Source organism: Nycticebus coucang, chromosome 5 (assembly GCF_027406575.1).
Source record: "Nycticebus coucang isolate mNycCou1 chromosome 5, mNycCou1.pri, whole genome shotgun sequence".
NCBI classification, from domain to species: domain Eukaryota; kingdom Metazoa; phylum Chordata; class Mammalia; order Primates; family Lorisidae; genus Nycticebus; species Nycticebus coucang.
In genome coordinates, this window is record NC_069784.1 from 26,880,238 (window position 1) to 26,895,235 (window position 14,998).

The window sequence follows — 14,998 nt, forward strand, 5'->3', positions numbered from 1 at the left end:
AATGGAAGAACCATATCTTGCCAAGATCTGTTGCTTCCACATGTAGCAATTTTTAAAATAGGAAGCCTGGTGTAATAGACTGGGACAGAATGTGGTTCTTAGGAAGTATTTGGAATCTTAGTTCTTTCACTGTCTCTAGGCTCCAGTGAGTACACTGGACAGCCTTTGTCAATCTGAGTTTTCTCATTTAAAAATGGACAGAATATTCTATACTTTCAAGGGAGGCTATGAGGGGTTACTTAAGATAACCAATGAAAACCTTAACTAACTCAGTGAGAGCCAACCTCACTGACCCTCTTTTTCCTATTTCTATGGACCACTACAATGACATTATACATTTAGATTTTCTAAAACGTAGTCACAGCTGTCTTCTTGAGTCTTGATACGGTCTAGCAGAGAGGTTTTCACAGTATAATATAATGTCCTGTGTCCCAGGGACTAGTATTAGAAGTTCCTTAAAAGGAGACATAGATAAACGTATTTATTATTATCTACTATATAATTTATGTTTTTGAAATTTAAACAATAATAACAAAAATATCAGCTAAATTTTACTCATCAAAAACTACTGATTGTCCAAAACGTGAAGAGATAGATAGTTATAACAGATGCTTTCCTGGGGCAATCCAGGCACGAACAGTCTTTAGTTCTCCATTGTACAGAAGACAGCAGAGTATGGATCCGCTGTGGCTCACGCTTGGTGTGCTGCTTGGCGGACTGTAAGTGGTCTCTTCATGCAAACCCTGAACTGGTTTAAATGCTGGCTGGCAAAAACAACATTGAAAATATGTGAGTTTAAAAGAAAGTCTGAAAGTGCCAGGAGAAGATGTACATTAACTCAGGCTGAGCAGTAAAACCAAGAAAATGCAGCACATCTCTGGCCTCTTCAGAGGCTTTTATTGATTTCCAACAAAGGTGCATATTGCAAAAGATAGGGTAGAAAGACTCCCAAGTCCCCAGGGAGACTGGCCAGAGAGAGAGAGAGAGAGAGAGAGAGAGAGAGAGAGAGAGAGAGACTGGCTAAGTGGGAAGGGGTTGGTAAACAGTTGATGGTGTATTTAAGGGGGAGGGAGAAGCTAGTTCTATTCAGGCAGGGGAAGTAAACCAGGTTCCTAATCTAACTACATATTCAAAGAGTTTAATCTTTTCCATCTGTTGACTCTTGAACGAATGCATAGGCCTAGTCCAGCCTGTCTGGGTGCCTCTGGGTTCTTTTCATCTTTCGTGGTTTTGAAGAACCCCAAGGGATTGTCTGTTATGCCCTGGATACTCCAGGACTGAAGTGGAGCACACCACTGAGAAGTTAACCTGTCTAGCTCCCACGAACCTCCCAGAGCCCCACAGTGAGATATGCCAGAGCCCCATAGTGAGATATGAGGCGATGTCCCTTGAATGCTGCTCTGGGAAGTGTGAACATACAGCACTTCCCATCTTTTTCTTAGGACGCATTGGCCCATGTTGAGACACCCTGAATTCAAAATATAGGAAATAGTGAATCAGTATAGATGAGTGACACTGAGTCTTACTGATGAAACAGAATCTTTTATAGACAGTGTTAAAGTTGTCCTGATTTCTGTAATTCTGGAAAATATCATTTAAAAACATTTAAAGAAATTCTTATCTTTTTGTGTTCTGAGAAACTGCTTACTACAAAGAACTTCTCATTCTCCTATGACTTAGATCAATCCTGTGGATAATTGCCTTGTTTATTTAGCCCAAGTCCGGACACAGACCCTTCACATTTCCATTCTTTGCCTCATAAATGATTAGCTGAACTTTTTGTCCCCACTGATCAATCAGAACAAAGTACTTGTCCATCTGACTTGACCAAACTTTAGTTAAGCTGCTCTCCTCCCCGTTGGACCTTGAACTTCGACCCACCCTCAGCTTGAGCCAGCTGAATAGGGCACAGCCCCTCTTTAATGACCTTGCCCCACAACTGGCGGACCACAGAGAGCTCCCTTCCCTGATAAGCTGCCTGATTCAGGCTCTTTCTAGTCTTGTTTACTCCTCCCTATGAAAATAAACCCCTTTTCTGCCTGACCTTCAAGGCTCTTCCTGACCTTGTGGTCAGACTGTTCTCCCTACTGCAATAATCTTTCAAATAGTCTTTCTGTATATAAATCTGGATTTGTCTTTATTTGACAACACATTGGATGAAACAGATAAAGTTTTTATGAGATTTCTGTCACATTTGGTGAGCTTTATTTAATAAGATATTTGATATATACTTAATCAAGTTACATTAAGAAATATTTATTCTAGTTACAGTGACTTCTCACTGTTCCTAAGAAATGAACTTATTTAAAACTTACGATGAAAAATTTCAGATGTCAGTTTAAAATAGGCAAGAAAGTACACAGTTTTCCAAAATTATTGTAGGAGTTACATGAACAAAAGAATTGAGCACCTCTGCTCTGACAGATGAAATCTAGGGAAGCAAATCATTAAAGAGATGCAGTTTTATTACAAGTTTGGCCCCAGAAAGCTTTTGATTTATAACTTCTCCCTCTGAGAAAGGAAAAGGACATTTGTATTTACATCTTTTAGAGATGATGTCTCACAATGGGCTGTGTGAATTTTGCTTCAGGATGAGTGGGTAGTGTGTGTATGAGGTCTGACAATTAAGTTCATGAACTCATCCTAGAAAAAGTGCTCTGAAGTGTGCTCTGGTGTCAGTATGTAGCTTTCCAAGGGAAGTACTTTGAAGACAACAATAGTGGTATTCAGCAGTGAGGTATGTAGCACCTTTTCTAGAATGCATTCTGACCTCCTATGTGGAAAGTACCAGGTGTGCTGCTAAAATTGGAGTTCAGGAAGCTAGTCTGGGTCCTACAGCTTTTAAGTGTGGAGGAAAGTAGAACTCAAAACACAGACCCGGACAAAGGTGGTCTGCGAAAAGTCAAGGACAGCCTCAAGGGACAACATGCATAATTGCATGGCAGAGCTGGAAACCAGGGACATTGATGGAGCCAGGAGAAAGGGTTTGTTCAGCAGGAGCAGCTGAGTGCTAGTGTCAACCCGGGGTCCAAGGGCAGTGAGGGGTTTATTAAGGGGCTAGAGCTGTCTGGAATGTGCCTGAGACCAAACAGTAGAGTAAAATGTTTAGAAATCGACTTTATGTATCAGCTCTTACATTTTAATGATTTTTCTTACTTATTCAGCCCTGAAGCTTCACTTTACCGGTGATATAAGCACAAAAGAAGCCTGCTACTACTTTCTAGGGCTTTTGTCCCAATTCAATTACCCTCTCCAGTGAATATTTTGCAGTTTATTAGCTTGAAATGCATGTAGTTAATGGATTATCTCCTTACTTCTCTCTAAATTTTACTTTTGCTAAAATACTGGCATGCTAAGGAAGTCTTTCTTGTATCAGTCACAGTCAGGAGATGTTGGTGACTACAGAGGTGTGAGCTGGGTAAGGGGACACACGAGCAATGCCGAGGTGCCAAGAGACCAGCAGCTGCAGGAAGTTGTGATTATCCCCAAGCGGGAAGGGCAGAGAATTGGGAGAGTGTGACCAGCACCCAATGAGCCTGCAAGGGGGTCCTGGGACTAGACCCAGAGCTTTGGAGCAGCAGCACCTGGGATCTAGCAGTGGTGCAGCTCCCAAACAGGTGGAGTCTCTCTCCCCCATGCCGTGACTTCCTCTGATCCCTCACACTAGCCCAACAAGCTGGAAGCCAGCACACAAGGGAGAGGCTGACCTAGAATTCTCAGCATTGCAGATGACAGTAGAGAATGTTTGGGGAATGAAGGGAGCCTAACCTTCAAGGTACTTCTTAAGATTGGGTGCCTTGTGTATTTTACTAATTTACTTTTTCTCTGCTTTTACACTATATGAATGATGGGAAATATGAACTGTTCTCATTTTCAAATCTCAACCCTCCTTCACTGAATGTGATTTGAATATCCTCCTCACCTTGTTCCCCTTCTATGCAGCAAGCATTTCGGGTGTACTAATTTTTACTAATTTGGAGAGACATAATGCTGAATAAATAATAATTTTGACAAAATATTAAATTTTTATTTGAATTAAGATAGACATTGATTTGGTAGACCTATTTATCTACTAATCTCTCAACTTGATTAAATAACAAAAAGTTCTGGTATTGATTTGTTCTTTAAAAATTGTATTTATTAGGGCAGTGCCTGTGGCTCAGTGGGTAGGGTGCTGGCCCCATATACCGAGGGTGGCGGGTTCAAACCAGGCCCCAGCCAAATAGCAACAAAAAAATAGCTGGGCATTGTGGCAGGCGCTATAGTCCCAGCTACTTGGGAGGCTGAGGCAGGACAATTGCCTAAGCCCAGGAGTTGGAGGTTGCTACGAGCTATGTGATGCCACGGCACTCTACTGAGGGCAATAAAGTGAGACTCTGTCTCTAAAAAAAAAAAAAAAAATTGTATTTATTACTTCTGATTGAATAGACATTGGTATATTTCAGTTTTTTAAAAGGTGATGAATTTCCAGAACTGTCTTTGTTTATTTTCATGAAATTAAGCACTGGCTTTTTCTGCTGCCTATCTCCCTTTTCATATTTATATTCTATATCTTCTTAAAAAATATTTTTTATTGTTAAATATAAGGGCCACCTTAAATTTCTATAGATATTCAGATTTATAAATATGTCTTTTAGTGATTGCTATTTTGATGACATTTTGATATTTAATATAGTCAAGTAACATTGGATCTACTATAGATAAACTTGAAAATAAACTTGAGACAAGCATTAAATTTTATGATGGCATTTATTCAACAATATCTGTCTGCTCAGTATCTATTGAGCACCCATGCTGTGCAAGATATTAATGGCTAGATTGCTGAGTCTTCAATTTGCTCCAGACATTGTGGTAATTACAATCAAGGGATTGTTTCACTCAACCCTTACAATAACTTCATAAAGTAGGTTTCATTGTTATCATAGTTTTTTTCTTGAGCAAACTTGAAGCAGAGCAGTTAAATGACTTAGCCAAGGTCCAAAAGCTAGCAAGTGATAATTATTATCTTAATCCAAAGAGTCCGAGTCTAGAGGCCATGTTTTTAATCATTATTATAATGGAGTATGGTTTACAATGAATAGGAAAGAATGCCTCTGCATTGATGAGGGATAACCTATTGCCATGGATCAAGAATGGACAACCTGTAGCCTATTTCTGGCTTGCTACTTGGTTTTCTAAGTACATTTTTATTGAAATTCAGCCACAGTCATTTATTTATAGGGTTTAATGTTACAAAGACGGAGTTGAACAGTGATCACAAATATTGTAAACCCACAAGGACTGAAATATTTACTTCCTGACTCTTTACAGAAAAAAATTTTCCAACCTCTTGTGTAGTGGATATCTAAGAGAATTAACTATGAAGGAAGGCGGTATGCATTCCACTTTCTATTTTTTAAAGTGCAGTCAAACTACAACGAGCAAATGATTAATTACAGCTTGAAAACATGAAGAGTGGGAAGTTTGAAGATGACAGTCTTAGTCAGGGTTCTCCAGACAAACAGAACCAATAGGATATATAGATATGTAGAAGAAGAGGAGATTTATTATGGGAATTGGCTGATAAATCCCACAATATGTTGTCTACAAGCTGGAGAAACACAAAAGCAGGTGATGTCATTTAGCCGATGGGGCATTTGATCCTTGGCCTGCAGCTGCACGCAGATTGTGTGAAGACTTTTTTGATTATCTGTGGTGGCAGATATCATGGAAATTATGCACTGAACTTTTTTTTTCCTCATCAGCTTTCATTAGTGTTCATGTGTTTAATGTGTGGCCCAACTCAACTCTTTCTCTAATGTATCACAGAGAAGCCAAGAGGTTGGACACCCCTGGTCTAACTTGGGATGCTGCTGGTATAAGTCCTGGAGTTTGAAGACCTGAGACCTTGAAGTTTTGATGTCCAAGGGCAAGAGATGATAGTATACATCCAGAAGAGAGAGCTAATTGTTCCTTCCTCCACCCTTGTGTTCTGTCCAGGCTCTCAATGGATTAAATGATGCCATGATGAGGGTGGATATTCTTTATTCAGTCTACTGACTCAAATGCTAATCTCTTCCAGAAACACACCCAACATACTTACCAGAAATAATATTTTGCCATCCATCTGGGTATCCCTTCATCCAGTCAAGTCAATACATAAAATAAACCATCACAATGAAGCATGATTTGAACCTTGAAAAATAAATGGAGCCATGTAAGCATTTACATTTACCATTAGCCAGTGTCTTAAAGACTAGGTGTCATGATTTTCCTCCTTTATTTTAAGACAATAGGGACAGCTCTTTTTTTATTCTTCCCCATCACCCCACTCACCAGAGCAAAAGTCCCAAAGTATTTACAGCCATCTCCTCAAAAGATCAAGAAATTCTCCCGACAAGATATTTCACTATTCTCACCAAAATGTTCCAGGGAAGGGCAGGCAAATGAAACTCTTCTGCTTTAACTTCAGATCCCAATAATTTTAGTAAAGAGGTGGAATGACCCTGCTGCTCCCAAGGTTGTGTTTTGTTCAATGCTACCTTGCTGCTTCTGCTTCTGGAACACACACATCTTCTGTTTCTGGCTGTGCAGCCTTCTTCTTTTACTATCCTGATGGCTGAGCTTTAAAATAATCTCTTTTCTCATAAGAATTAGTGACAGTCCAACAGTTTTTGGCTAACAGAAAAGTCCTTTGTAAAGCCAGATTATTTTTTTAATGAATACATTCTTTAGGAAAAGTTACAAACATTTATAGATATGTAATGCAAGGTAAGATGGCAAAAGGCACACTAAGAAAATCTGTGCCAAAGCCATTCCTACTGAGTAATAGAGCATCCACAAACAGTCGTATGTCAGAATAAATAGAAAATAAAGAGGGAGACCACAGAGACCAGGAAAGGAAAGATTCTGTAATCCCTGTAAATTCTTACTTGGCGTGCTCTCTCGGTCACAGTGAATACTTACGAAACTTTGACCTCTTCCATCTGTTTTACATCCTGTGTATTTCCAATTCTCTAGAGGTTACTAAATATGTGACATATCCCTCATTTCCTAAAAAAGGAGGTATACTTTTACCTGAAACCAGAGCTATGAGAAACCCAAAAGGAAATCCTTTGTTGAGCAGGAATGAGAGTCAGCAGGAATGAGAAGGTGGAGGACAAAGCTGAATTGTCATAGGAGGGGCACCTTGGCTCTAAGTCCAAACACATTTTATTTCGCTGAAAAAAAAAAAAAAATGAGAATTTGGCAGGAAGGCACTTTCAGTTACAGCTAAGGCATAGAAAACTATGACATAAGCTTGGATTCCTGCCCTGACACACAAGATTTAGAAAATTAGAATACATCTTGACTTAGGTAGACTCATTCCCTAAATCAAGTAAACCTGAGTAACTGATTGGCACTGTGGAAGTATAAATATGATTGCAACTCTCAAATTTATTATTTGTTCTCACTATCAGCCCCGTTTTGACCCTTAGTCATGAATTATATTATAAGTCAATGAGTGATGACTTATTTTAGGCATCAGTGTTTGAATCAACAAGGAGTAAAAGAGAAAGGACTATGTGCTTAAAACATGGAGCTGAAAAGATAAGAACTTATTCTAGAAGTAAAGGACCTAGGCTTTTTGTTTTGATTTCTAACATAACCTCAGATAAAGCAGTGGATCATAAAATAGGTTGACTTTGTCCAGTTTTTTCTATTCTACCATTATTTCTCTTTGCCACCTTCTAAGCTTTTTTTTAATTTTAATAATATATTTCATTTCATTTCATTTAATATAGCCAAATTACCATGATTTCAACACACAATAAATATATAAGAAATTGATTCTTAAGCCACCTTTTCCTTAGGTCTTTTTGAGGCAGCAGCTTAACCTTTTACTCCAACTTATGCTATGACTATTCACATTTAAAGAAGATACACTTTTTTTTTCTCTTATCAGAAAAATACAATCAACTATTTTTTTTTAATCAACTATTTTTTAAATAGAACAGACGACTTTACGACAGTACAACATAAGATAAAGTACCAATCTCCTTCCTGAAATTTAGTCTCTTTCTTATCCTTAACAATTCCTAAATTGTACATCTAGTATTAATAGTGATTTTCATCTACCATTATTCAAATTTTCCGCAAGTTTAATGTGGTCTCAAAACTTCCACAGCCTCCCTATTTAAGTCCCCCATGTGAGGATCCATAAAACCATATAATCAAATGATTATATGGCCTCAATTTCTACTGACCCATTTATAGTAAGTCTCCAGCTATTCACCAGGTCTAGGTGAACATCCTCTAGTCCCCTTGCTATTACGTTCTTAACAAACAATAGAAATAAATTCCTTGTTTAGGAAAGATTTTTAAAACAAAACACAATTATTTAAATTATCACTGTAATTCAACTGTAAGAATGAAATTCAAAGTGTTTCATTTTAGTAAGTGAATTATAGACATGACAAACATTGCAACTTTTATCAGCAGCATTGATAAACAATTGCAGAAAACCATGACTTTAATTATTTGTCTCCCATGATAAAAATACCTGTAGTTAAGAATGAGGTATGTTTCATTCACCATTTTATTTTTGCTAAGTACCTACCGTTACAGACACTCACTAAATATTTATAAATAAATGAATAAATGGTAACTTTTCTCAATAACAGGCTTGGTTGCAATTTTTATTAATGCTGAATTCTTGGTAAGGTGTTCAGTATATTTTCTTGATTCTAGCAACAGATAATAGGCATGTGACAATGGGTGTGATATGACTGTAGAGAGGGCTTTGGGGCATTTATACAAGAATGCTCATCACTGATGACTACTTCCAAAGGTTGAAAGTTACCTTGATATAGTGAGAGTCACAGGTGAGAATCCTATCAACACGTCCTAGATATATGTTTCTAAGATACTATGTTATAGTCTTAATATATGTGTCTACCCACCCTCCCCAACTTATATATGGTAACTAAACTATCACAGAATGGTAGTATTAGGAGGTGTGGCTTTCGAGAGGTGATCAGGTCATGAGGGCTCTACCCTTGCAAATGGGATTGGTACCCTTTATAAAAAGGCCCCACAGAGCTTCCTTTCCCTTCTTACCATGTGAGGACACAGCATGAAGGTGCTGTCTGTGAACCAGGAAGCAGGCCCTTGTTAGATGCTGAATCTGCTGGTGCCTTGCCTTTAGGCTTCCCAGCCTCCAGAACTGTGAGCAATAAAGTTCTGTGGTTTATAAGCCACCCAGTCTATAGTAGTGTGTTATAGCATCCTGAATGGACTAAGGTCCAAGTTCGGGTACCCATGCTTCTTTAGCAAATGTTACCTGGCTTGGTATAGTCAGCTGAGTACAGAGGTTCTAAGATAGGAGCATTTCCTAAAGTTCACAGATAGGATCATTTCCTCTTTGAAGTTATCAATTTACTTTTATTCCATTTCCAAATTTTACCAAAATGTGGCCTAGTGATTGGACAAGACATTGTTTCCACAGGGAACTTGACTAGTGATAAAACTGTTTAGTAAACTCTACAATAACTAGTATCAGAGTAACAGTGGCTTCAGTGAATTTAGCTTATATATATATATATATTATTAGCTTATGTATATATTTTTTTTACCTCGCAGTTTTTAGCCAGGGCTGGGTTTGAACCCACCACCTCCGGCATAAGGGGCCAGCACCCTACTCCTTTGAGCCACAGGCGCTGCCCTTTAGCTTATATTTTTTAACTTTGACTTGTACTATTTTTACCTAGTTTTGATTTCTATTTTGCATTTTGCTTTCTCTTTCTACTTTTTCCTTGGCTTTTAAAGAGGAGCGGAATTTAAAGGTCCATAACAAGAAAAAATTAAATTAAATTACTAGGGAGATAATGACTCCCTGGGAAGTAGGGACAGGCAAGGGGACTAATAGGTGGACAGACTGTAAGTTCAATGGCTAGTTGCTGGCTTAGGCTGGCTTAGGTTGGATTTGGGTCTCTCATTCTCTGCAGCTACACTGCTGCTTGCCCAGTGGCAGATACACAATCACACTACACACATGTTTAGTTTGTAATTAGTCTTCACTCGCCACCACCTTGGGTCCTTCTACTGCAACACCATGGCCAAGGCAAAGGATTGAATTGAGAAAGTCCAACCACATCAAACCCAATGTAGGATAAAAAACTGATGGATGGACAAGCAGGACTAGATGAAAAACAAAACCTACCAATCTTGCAGCCTATGCTGAGATAATCCTGTCAGAAGGGAGCAGGTATCAGAGTCTCTTCCAGCTCATTTCTAGAAGGCAAATAATCAGGGTGGCTCAGTAGTCCTTGTATCTCAAAAGCTCTTTACCCCTCTACTTCCCAAATTTATATTGCCATCAAATTTGCCCTGAGCCTGGGGATATTGCTTTCTACCTAAATGGGATTATCCATAAAAGCCTTAATATAGTTCAGGTCACATAGCAAATCATCAACAAATGTTAGCTATTATCATCAGTATTGTTATTAATTTTAGCCAGGTGTTCACCCTCTGGTACTGAGAGAAAGCAATTTGGGGCTAAGAGCCAAGTATCAACTATTACTGTCATCAAACATGAAATATGTATCATAGCCTGCGTATAAGACAACCTTTCAAAGGAGTCGGTGTAATAGGTTTTTTTATGTCTGTTGCCTTATTTCCCTCTTATGTCCCATCTAATGTCTCTTAGCCCAACATAGGAGAAAATCATAATTGAAAGTACAAGAATTGCATGTTTCCATTTAATAATACAAGAAAGGGTATGTTTTCAAAAAACTTGGTGGTACTCAGGCATGTTTAGGGATTCTATTTATCTTTTATCTACATTTTCTCATTTTCTCAAAATCTGTCTTCATAAAATCAGATGATTCAGAAACTGTATGTAGGAAGGGAAAAGAAGAGCAAAGAAAAATAACTTGAAGTGTATACAAGTAGACATTCAACTCATTAGCAAGTAATATCCAGAAAAGACAGTTACCATATGGACTGCTGTTACTGAAAAACATCTTGCTCCCACCAGAGGGAGGGGCTGCTAAGAGGTTCAGGGACGGATGTTAGAATGAAACCTCCTATTTATTGCTTCTCTCAGGAGCAAGTTTTGTTTTTGTTTTTGTTTTTTAATTCTCCCCCTGGCTGACAGAGGCTGTTGCCTTTAAGGCTTCATTTTCTTTGTGAGCCTTTTTGAATGTTAATGTCTTCGCAACTCATTAACCTGGGGTAGTTGTTTTGCACTCTGAGCACCAAGGCATCTCATCAGGATGAACTGGGGCAAGGCAGCCTCTAGAAACACACCTGGGTCTCTGGGCAGTCATCTGCAGGCGATTGCCTCCAGGTGTTTGCCAGTGGGAACCCATTGAAAGTCAATGCAATTTAGAGCAATTTCTCTGGCAGTGGAAATTAACCCGCAGGAATCTGCCAGCAACAGGTGTATTTTAGGGCAGTCATACCAGCGTCCTGCGCTGTGGAGACAGGACCTTGACTACCAGGTGTAGTGCAGAGGCTGGATAATTGGAGGAGGCAGGAAATCAGTGCAGAGAAGATGGCCAAATTACAGGTCAGCATGGGTTGGTATAATTATTGGTTAACCCTCTCCTGCCTGTTAACCAAAAACCATTTGTATATTTGAGGAACCAAAAAGTCTTCACTGAACAGGAAAGAATTAGTGCTCACTATTCAAGCAGACTGAATTTTTTGGTAGCTGAGATTTTCAACAAATTGTTTTTGCTTTAGTGTTTGATACTCAGAGTATGATTGTTGGAAATCCACAGATCTTCAGGAAGGCAAGGAAGAAGTGAATTTTAAGTGCTTGAAAGCCTCCTGCCTCAGAAACCATTTTAACCAGTGGGTTTGGCCCTTTCTACCTCCTTTAAAAAGATGTACAGGGAGGAATATACAGATTCAGAAAAGGGTGTCTAAGATCTGGGTCTCACTTTCTCCTGGACATGTATTTCCACCTTTGTTGTTTCTTTTTATGTCCTCATTATATTAAATTTGACCCCTTGATATAATTCTCTTTTCCCAAGTTTGTTAATGTCTATTGTTTTCCATGTAACTGAGTCGACTTAAATAATTTTGAAATTAAAAAGAAATTTTGAAGTCAAGAACTGAACCAATTAAGCCATACCATAAATTTTAAATCAAATGTTAATGTTCACATAACATCCATGACATGTAATAATGAAATTTGCATGATACAGTCTTTTGGCTTTCTGATCTCAAGTTTATGATATTCTTAAGAATGAAACAGAGATGTATATTTATTATTGCTAAAGATTGCCAAAGTGCTGTCATAATTAATGATTACTGTGAAAGTAGTTACTTTTATATATAAAAGCAATTATTCAGAATTTTCATAAAAATCAAACAAGGCAATAAATTGATGGTTCTTTTGAATGTAAATAAAGTATTGGATAAATAACTTTAGGAGGAACATACCCTTTTTGAACCAATGCATGCTTATTTAAATACTAAATAAATAATAAATTTAAATACTAAAAGGCAGAATAAGATTAGAATAAATCACAATTTTACTCTTTCTAAAACTGTTTGACTTAGTACTATTTATAGCATTTAAATAAAATTGTACTTAATATTTTATTTGGTATTTCTCTATCTAATTCTATTTATGCCAAGATGTCTGTCAAGAAAAATTCCTAGTTGGAATTTTTCATGATTCTTGAGGATGAATTGAAAGCAGATGTCAACTTTGCTGCCTCGAAATTTTCATGAAAAAAATTTCCCAAGTTATTTCTAGTGGATCCAGACATCATAATGAAAATGACATGAAGGAAATAAGAAAAATTCTACACATTTTGTTCCTTCTAGTGAAACTTCAAAACGGCAGACATTGGAAGACAATTCTAAGAAAACCATTACTGATAATTTTGGATCTGTGAAGGTTAAATATGATGTCTGAATTTTGTCAAACTGAACGTTCCAGTCCAATGTTCTCAAAGTGCTGCTCCTGAGCCAGCAGGGCGGCATCCCCTCAGGTGGTTCTTAGCTTTCCAGTGATCCTGGGGTGTGCTGAAGTAATGGAATTGCTGCTCTAGAGAGCTAACCATTTCAGTGCTTGGAAAAGAAGAATTTTTGAAGATTGTGGTAGCTATAAATCTGAAGCACAAAGTCCTTTCTAGAAATTGCTGAAAAATGACTTGGACTTCTTTCTCCTAGATACAAAAAGACTATTGGCATTAGCAAACATCCGTGCTGAAAGCAAGCCTTATCTTGGCGTCACAAACATGCAGTGTTGTGGTGGTGAGTACGGTCCAACAGCTGACAGTCTTGAACTCTTCTTGCACAATAAATTTCAAACTTTTAAAATTTGACTATCAAAGTTTTAATGATAGAAAATTGTAGTCATAATTCAAGTGTTTTATAATTTCAAATTTATTCTTTTCTTCTACAAGTTCTCTTCATAATAGTGACATTGACTTTCAGTTGTCTATTGGCTTTTTATTTATTCATTTTTGAGATAGACTCTCATTTTGTTGCCCTGGGTAGAGTCAGCATATAGCTCACGGCAACCTCAAACTCTTGAGCTGACGTGATCCTTTTGCCTCTGCCTCCAGAGTAGGTCGAACTGTAGGTACCCACCACAATGCCCAGTTATTTTTAGAGATGAGGTCTTGCTCTTGTTCAGACTGGTCTGGAACTCCTGAGCTTAAGCAATCTTCTAGCCTTGGCCTCGCACAGTGCTAGGATTACAGGCGTGAGCCACCATGCCCAGCCCTTGACTATTGGTTCTAATGACTGGTCATTCTATTAGACCAAAAAACATATTTGATACACTTATAGTGTGAAATTATAGTCTCCTTACAAAAATCTAATCCACAAAGAAATCTTTTGGGGCTTCTCTGCATTCATTTATGTGGGACCTTGTGCCATTCTCTATCTTCCTCCTGACTTGTTTCCTTCAGACCATGTCCTACAATTGATAATCATTGTATTTATTAGTTTATTCCCTGGATTACTCATCTCTCCTACTTGACTGGCAAACTCATAAGGCAGAGACATGATTGCTGTTTTGGTCCCTACTGTCTAGAACAGTGCTTGGTTCAAAGTTAGCAGTCGATATTTGTTGAATAAATGAAAGCATGCATTTCTGCATCACTACATTCAATTAGAATTACTGAATGCTTGATGTGTGAATCAAATGCCAAAGTGTGCAGTAAGTGCTCAAGAAATTTTTTGCATTTCACTATGTAAAATAAGCGGTTGAAGAGTTCTAGAATTTACAGGTTGAAGGGTTCTCACATGTAATCCTTCAGGCATAAATCTGGTGGTAGGCTGTGTAAACTTTAGTAATGGTACAAATAGAAGACTGCTGTGATTCTTTCATTATCTTGAAGTCGCACACACCCTGCTCCTCTCAAAACACTTTGTTTATATACTTACCTGGCAGGGGAGATACTGCGATGATGAAGGTGGCTTTCCCAGGGTGAGGCTTATCTATTGCACTCCGGATGTGCTGACTCCTGCGATTTCCCCCAAAGTGGACATTTGACTGCATAATTTGTAGTAGTGAGGGACTGTGTTCATGCTTTCCCCTGGTAAAATAAAAAAACAAAAATAAAAACTTTGTTTATATCCCTACTGAACCAATATATAGTACAGCCTTGTAATATGTCTGAATATGTTTTGATCCACATCTCTTTCCCCATTAAATTATAAGCTCCCTGGGCAAAAACAAAGGGCTACCTGACTTATCTTTGCATCCTCTGGTGTCTCGCATGTTGTCATGCTGTCCGCTCAGAGAGGGAGAATTAAAGTTGGCAGCTTCAAGAATCAATGCCATCTTTCTTTCCTCTTCTGCCTTAATCCCCTTGTTGTTGGCCGTGGTGAGCACAGTGAATCACACAGCAAAGACATCTGAACCTGCGAGGAACTGGTCTTCTGACAGCTGGGAGAGACAGAGAGAATGAGACTTCAGAATCCCCAGACATGAAAGTAATCAATGAATTCCAAGTAGGTGAACTAATAAGTGAGCCTCTTTGGGGATCAGAGTAAACTCTGATTAAAG

The 14,998-nt window shown here is 38.2% G+C and overlaps 1 non-coding gene across 1 annotated transcript; it reads left to right on the forward strand.

Annotated features, from left to right (window-relative positions):
• The first annotated feature begins 14,365 nt into the window (after positions 1-14,365).
• Positions 14,366-14,528, forward strand: LOC128587105 (U1 spliceosomal RNA). Its single transcript, XR_008380520.1, has one exon. It is a non-coding gene; the product is annotated as a U1 spliceosomal RNA (small nuclear RNA).
• The last annotated feature ends 470 nt before the right edge of the window (positions 14,529-14,998 follow it).